Raw genomic sequence first — 6000 nt, 5'->3', positions numbered from 1 at the left:
GTTCTTTGGTTTGGGACCGCTCCTCGACGGTTTGTAGACGAGGAGCTCCGACTTCGCAGGCGAACATCGCAGGCCGGTGGGAGCGAGGTATTCCTCGATCACGTCGATCGCTTCCTGCAGAGCGCTTTCAATTGATCCCAGGCTACCTCCGGGGACCCAGAGCGTCACGTCATCGGCGTATATCGTGTATTTGACGTTCTCTATTTGATCGAGTTTCTTGCCTAGGCCGGCTAGCGCAAGGTTAAAAAGCGTCGGAGAGGTGACAGAACCTTGCGGGGTGCCCCTGCCTCCGAGTTTGTATTTCTGCGACTTGATTTCCCCTAGACGGAGGGTGGCCGTTCTGTCGCTCAGGAACGATTTTGTATAAGCGTAGAGTCTCGTGCCGAGGTCGAGGTTGGAGATCGTGTCGAGTATGTAGTCATGTGATAAATTATCGAATGCCTTTTCGAGGTCTAGCCCTAGGATTACTCTCGCGTCTCTCGTGTCTGCGTCAATGATCTGATGCTTGAGGAGCTTCATGGCGTCTTGGGTGGATAGCCCTGGTCTAAAGCCGATCATTGCTGCGGGGTAGACATCTTTATCTTCGAGATGTTTCGAGAGCCTGTTTAGGACCGCGTGCTCGGCTACCTTGCCGACGCAAGACGTCAGCGAGATAGGTCTGAGGTTATTGATGTTGGGCGCCTTGCCAGGCTTTGGGATGAGCACGATAAGGGCCGTTTTCCAGTCTTCTGGTAGTGCTCCATTCCTCCAAATTTTGTTGATTTCCTCTGTGAGGGTTTCGATTGAGGTTTCGTCGAGGTTTCTAAGTGCCTTGTTAGTTACGCCGTCCGGCCCCGGCGCTGACTTGCTGTTTAGGTTCTGAAGCGCCGTGCGTATCTCTTCGGTTGAGAAGTCCTGATCTAGCTCTGGGTTGGCTTTGCCGCGATATGCATCGGCGGTCGTGCCTCTAGCATTTTTGGACAGCGGGAGGTACTTGTCGGCTAGACGGTCAATGAGCTCATTTTCTGTTGTAATTTTGAGTTCCTCGTGCATGATCTTGTTCAGTGTACGACCCTGGTCCGCTTTAGTTTTGGTTCTATCTAAAAGATGTTTGAGCAGGTGCCACGTCGTCCCGCTGTTGATGCGGGCGTCCGCGGCGTCGCACACCTCATTCCATTGCTGGTTAGATAGTTGCGCGCAATATTCTGCAATCAGCCGATTGAGGGAAGAAATTCTTTTCCTGAGCCGTCGATTGTGTCTTTGTTCTTTCCATCTCCTGGTGAGCGATTGTTTGGCTTCAAGCATGTGAGCCAGTCGGCTGTCCATGCTTTGAACGGGGAGATCTGTCGCTATTTCCTTCGTGGCCGCCTTAATGTCGGCCTTTAGTTGCGACGTCCATTGTTCCATTGATTCTTTGCCTGTTCGGCGTTCGTGTCTGAACTCGCGGAACTTGTCCCAGTCGACGTACGTCATTTTTCTGGGTTCTCTGGATGGGGTGTCAATCGCTGTCTCAACAATGTGATGATCGCTGCCCAGATACTCGAAGAGGTTGTTCCACTGATAATTTGGAACGTTGCGGACGAAAGTGAGATCTGGCGTTGTGTCGCGGTTGACAGAATTACCCGTTCTTGTGGGGTACTCGGCGTTCGTGATGAGCGTTAGGTCAAGTTCATCGGCGTCGTTTAGTAAGTCCTTGCCCTTGGCTCTGCTGGCGACGTATCCCCAGGCCGTGTTAGGGGCGTTGAAGTCCCCGGCCACGATCACGGGGTTGTCGCCGGCACGGTTGCGGGCGAGCTGTAGTATTTGCTTAAATTTTTGTGCTCTGTGCTTGGGGCTGCTGTAAACGTTTAGGATGAATATGCTCATGGCGTTTTTGGCTCTAGGGAAGACTTCCGTGAGAATGAATTCGCAATTGCTGCGGTCGCGATTAACGTTGTGTGTCGTGTGGGCTAGCTTGTTGCTGACCAATGTGGCGATGCCTCTACATTTGTGTTGCGGTGTCGTTGCGGTCACGTCATAGCCGGGTAGCGAGGGTGTAGCGGTATTTGTCTCTTGTAGGAGAATGACTTGGGGTTTGTATTTTTTGGCTCGAATATATTGTTGCAGGGGGGCCTTTTTGCGGACGTAGCCCCTACAATTCCATTGCCAAAGGCGAAACGTTTCAGTTTGCACAGCCATCTTTGTTGTTGGCGTTGGGTGGCCTTTGTGAGGCCACGTTGTTGCTGTGTCTATCTGGCGACAACGCCCGAGGTAGCTTGGTGATAGTAGGCTGTGACGTCACCGACGGGTGGTCTGCCATTTCTAGCGCGTTGAGCCTCTTACCATGGATGTTAATCGTCTCCATCATGTGGTTGATCTGTAGCGTTATCCTGTCGTAACCTTCCTTGAGGGTCCCTACTGTCGTCGCAAGTTTGTCTTGCCCTTCCTTCAGTGACCGGACGGTAGTTGCAAGCCCGCTGAGCAGTTCCTTGATTTCCCTAATGTCGTTGTCCGTGCTCGATACGTGATACGTGATACGTGATTATGATACGTGTGACTCCTAGAATACAACTTTTTCTTTTAAAGTATTGCCCGAAAGTGTTCTTACTTGCGAAGTTGGTTTATTCATCTTGACTAATTGTGCAATTAAGCGCAATACAAACCTACTCGGTGACCTACTCGATGCAATAGCCAGCAACATACTTTTCTTGGCGCCCTCCTGGAGTGCTTCGGCACATTTTAATGGTTGACTAAAGTTAGCTGCAACACCCTGCGTAAAAATTCTCTTGTTGCTGTTCCAAGATCCTGAAAATCCATTTGCGGAAATGTTGGGGTAGAGTCTCATGTTTGTGCGAAATGTACCGACGACGAGAGTTTATATAAGCGACGTGCACTCTATGCGTAGGCGCTCTCGAAGTGGTCTTACTAGCATACAGAAAGCGATCGTTGTACAGTTTCGTCAACACAATTTCCTTTCCGGGGCACAGTGTTTACCATACCTGCTCTTTCATTTCACTTCTTTTCAGAAATACTTGGTTACGTCCGTCTCAAGCGAAACTCCTAAGGTTCCGCGCTTAAGCTCTCTTCTATAGTCGCAAATATTGACTTTGCTCGAGTTTACGCACTCGCTCAACAAAACACGCTCCAGTTTTCACGTCTAAGCTCCGTAAATTCCTAGAGAAATGGAAATGCCACTCTGGGCATGAATTGTGATGCTGTTTTGTATGCAAGATCAACAAAATAGGCCCCACCTGGTTCCGGATTACCGGGAAAATGTTTCGTACTTGTGAAGTGCCCTGATATATTCTACAGCCATTTGTTTTTCCAAGTAGAGCTTCTCCATAGAGTTGGCTGGCGATCGATGAGTGGCTCGTCTGCAGAAAGAGAGGCTGCCCTGAAAGTTCAGAGCACCTGGCACCTCGCAACGTTCTCAGTATAGTTGAGCAGCGACACATGCTGTCCTCCAACTAAAGTACCCTTTTGTGCCTTTCACATTATGAGGGTTATATTAAAATTGTTGGAGAATGCAACCAATACCTCGATTGTAGAGCAAACACTAGAGTATTGAAGAGAGACAGAAGAACTGGAGCACATAACTGCACGTCACTTGGCAATCGCAAGGAACGTTCCCGTAATGCTCAGTGGCCCTAAGGAGATCACTTTGGTTGACGTTACATATTGGTACTTCTTTTTAATATGCGCCTATTTTTGGCGATCGCTGACTGCGTAATTTATCAGACCTCTGACTTTTATGAAGCACGAAACAAACACTTGAACACCAAGTGTGTCTGCTTACCAAAGTGCGATTCCATGCGCTGTCTAAACGGAGCTATGTGAGGCTGACCGCTCCCGCAAATAGCCAATTTCATGCACTTGTTTTGAATGACCCCTGGCAATACTCAGGGAATGTTGCTGCACACGCAAAGGGAACTTGGCAGATTACAACAGCTAAGTTTGCCTTAATATAAATATAGTTAAGACGGGTAGTGGCCAAATGGGCATGTCGCAGAAGTTCAGAACGTCTATACGTGTGCAACGGAATTCGCACGTCTGTCATTACACAACGAAGAAGCAAATTGAAAACAAGCAGGGCACGAAGTTGCAGAAGCTATAAAGAGAGAGGTGGACCAGAAGGAAGAAAAGGTGGGTTGCTGCAGCTATATGGTATTATGAAAGGTAATGGGCGGTCTGTAAAGTGGAACTTGTAATCCATTTTGTGCTTTTAATTTTGTGCTTTTGATCTCGGCTATGAAGGGACACAATTCGTTATTTTCTTGACAGCATTCGACACCCAAATTTGTGCTAGCTCTAGCTTACCACAACTGCAAAATGTAGGAGAATTCTAGGCAGACGTAGCTAAACTTAAATATAGGATCGTGCATTTCATAAGTAAAAGCTTCGCAAAGCAAGAGCGATCTTCAATACCATCCATGTGAGACTGCATACGTAACATTTGATCACCTATCACGAACCTAAGTCGGTATTACATGCGATCGTTTTCACAAGCATTTAGCAACAACTAACGCTAGCGTATTGCGGCATGCCGCAAAGCGCTTACTTCCCGCGAGCGCACACGCACGCATTATAAAAATAAACAAGAGACAAAGAGAGCTTTAGAAACTGCAGCAGAAAATCTCACAATAATGATCTCAGCCTGAGACTTTCAGAATGATGAAAGTAGGTCGCAATGACAGTCAACAGCATTACGTTTCGTGATAAACGCTGCCAGAGTAGAACCGACAATATGCGCTGGGTCACCCTTATAGTGCCACAAAGTAACTGTTGTAGCCGCAGCAGAACGTATAGTGGAAGCAATCACGTGTTACCGGCATTAAGCAAAAAAATGTGCGAGTGAGCAACAGAATCGTTAGCAAAGGTTGAGATGCACTCCAAAAGCAACAAAGCAACTTCATCCGGGCTCTTGCGCTTCTATATATACCGTGGGCGTGGATGCCCATCGCGGAATGGTGCGGGCGGAGGAAACAAAGGGCCAGGCAGCGACACGACAGTCGCCTCGACAATACCACAACAGTTCATTAGGCTTGAAGTGTTCCAGTGTGCAGGCTTCACTTATATATGTTTGTTGTATAGTTCCCGTCTACTCCGCCTATCGCAGTCGATGCTGTAGGCACCACACTGAGCGCACAATGTCGTGCAAGGACAAGACATCTTGAAAAACGTGGAAATATGGGCGAGGCTCTGCGTTCGGCGTGTTTGCTGAAAACTTGTGAAACTAAAAGTGACGGCGCTCGACTCAAAAGCAAACTCACCAAAATTTGCAGTTTGGCAAATTGGTAAAGTAAGAAACTATTAAGCTGTAAGAAAGAAGAGAAGATGCTGTTTCGCGGTAGCGACTGTAAACAAGAGAAGAACATGCATCTGAATTAAAGTGTTACCCGTTCATCTCGTTACCCACAGATATAAGGAAGCACCTCTCTGTAGTTATCTGACCCTCTTTCATATATTATTGAGCTTTGTTACCAGACTATAAAAGCGGGCGAAAAACCGATGGTTTTCAATATGGCCCTTTGAGCAAACGGAGGGTTCGATTAGATGGTTTACCACTAAAAAGCTTGAATCGGGAGGCGGAAATGCTTGAAACTGTGCAAATCATTTTAGCTGCTGAATAAACTTGCACACACTACTCATCGCTGGTCATATCAGTGACTCCTTAGACATGTTCTGGTCTGGAAGCATTATTTACTGCAAGGCTGGTTAGAACAACGAAGTATTCTGCGGAATTATACTATTGAAGTTGCCGTATTTTCGAAAACTATAGAGGTCTAGTATTATAAAGAAAAATTGGAAATGTACGGTATTGTTCAGTTAACTAACACATGCTAACACATGGACCAGTACTATGTTGATACACTGAACAGCGGCGCGTCTACGACACCAAATACTCTGAATGTATGAAATGTCAATTAAAAAAAAGAGAATTTACAGAAAGGGTTCGTTGTATTAAGTTCTTGGCGCATATAGCAAATGGAACCTTATAGCAGCAATAACTATGGGACACTAATGGAAGTAAAATTTATTTCT

Source organism: Dermacentor andersoni, chromosome 5 (genome assembly GCF_023375885.2).
Source record: "Dermacentor andersoni chromosome 5, qqDerAnde1_hic_scaffold, whole genome shotgun sequence".
In the NCBI taxonomy this organism is placed as follows: Eukaryota; Metazoa; Arthropoda; class Arachnida; order Ixodida; family Ixodidae; genus Dermacentor; species Dermacentor andersoni.
The sequence above is the reverse complement of the archived record's forward strand: the minus strand, read 5'-3'. Positions refer to the sequence as shown.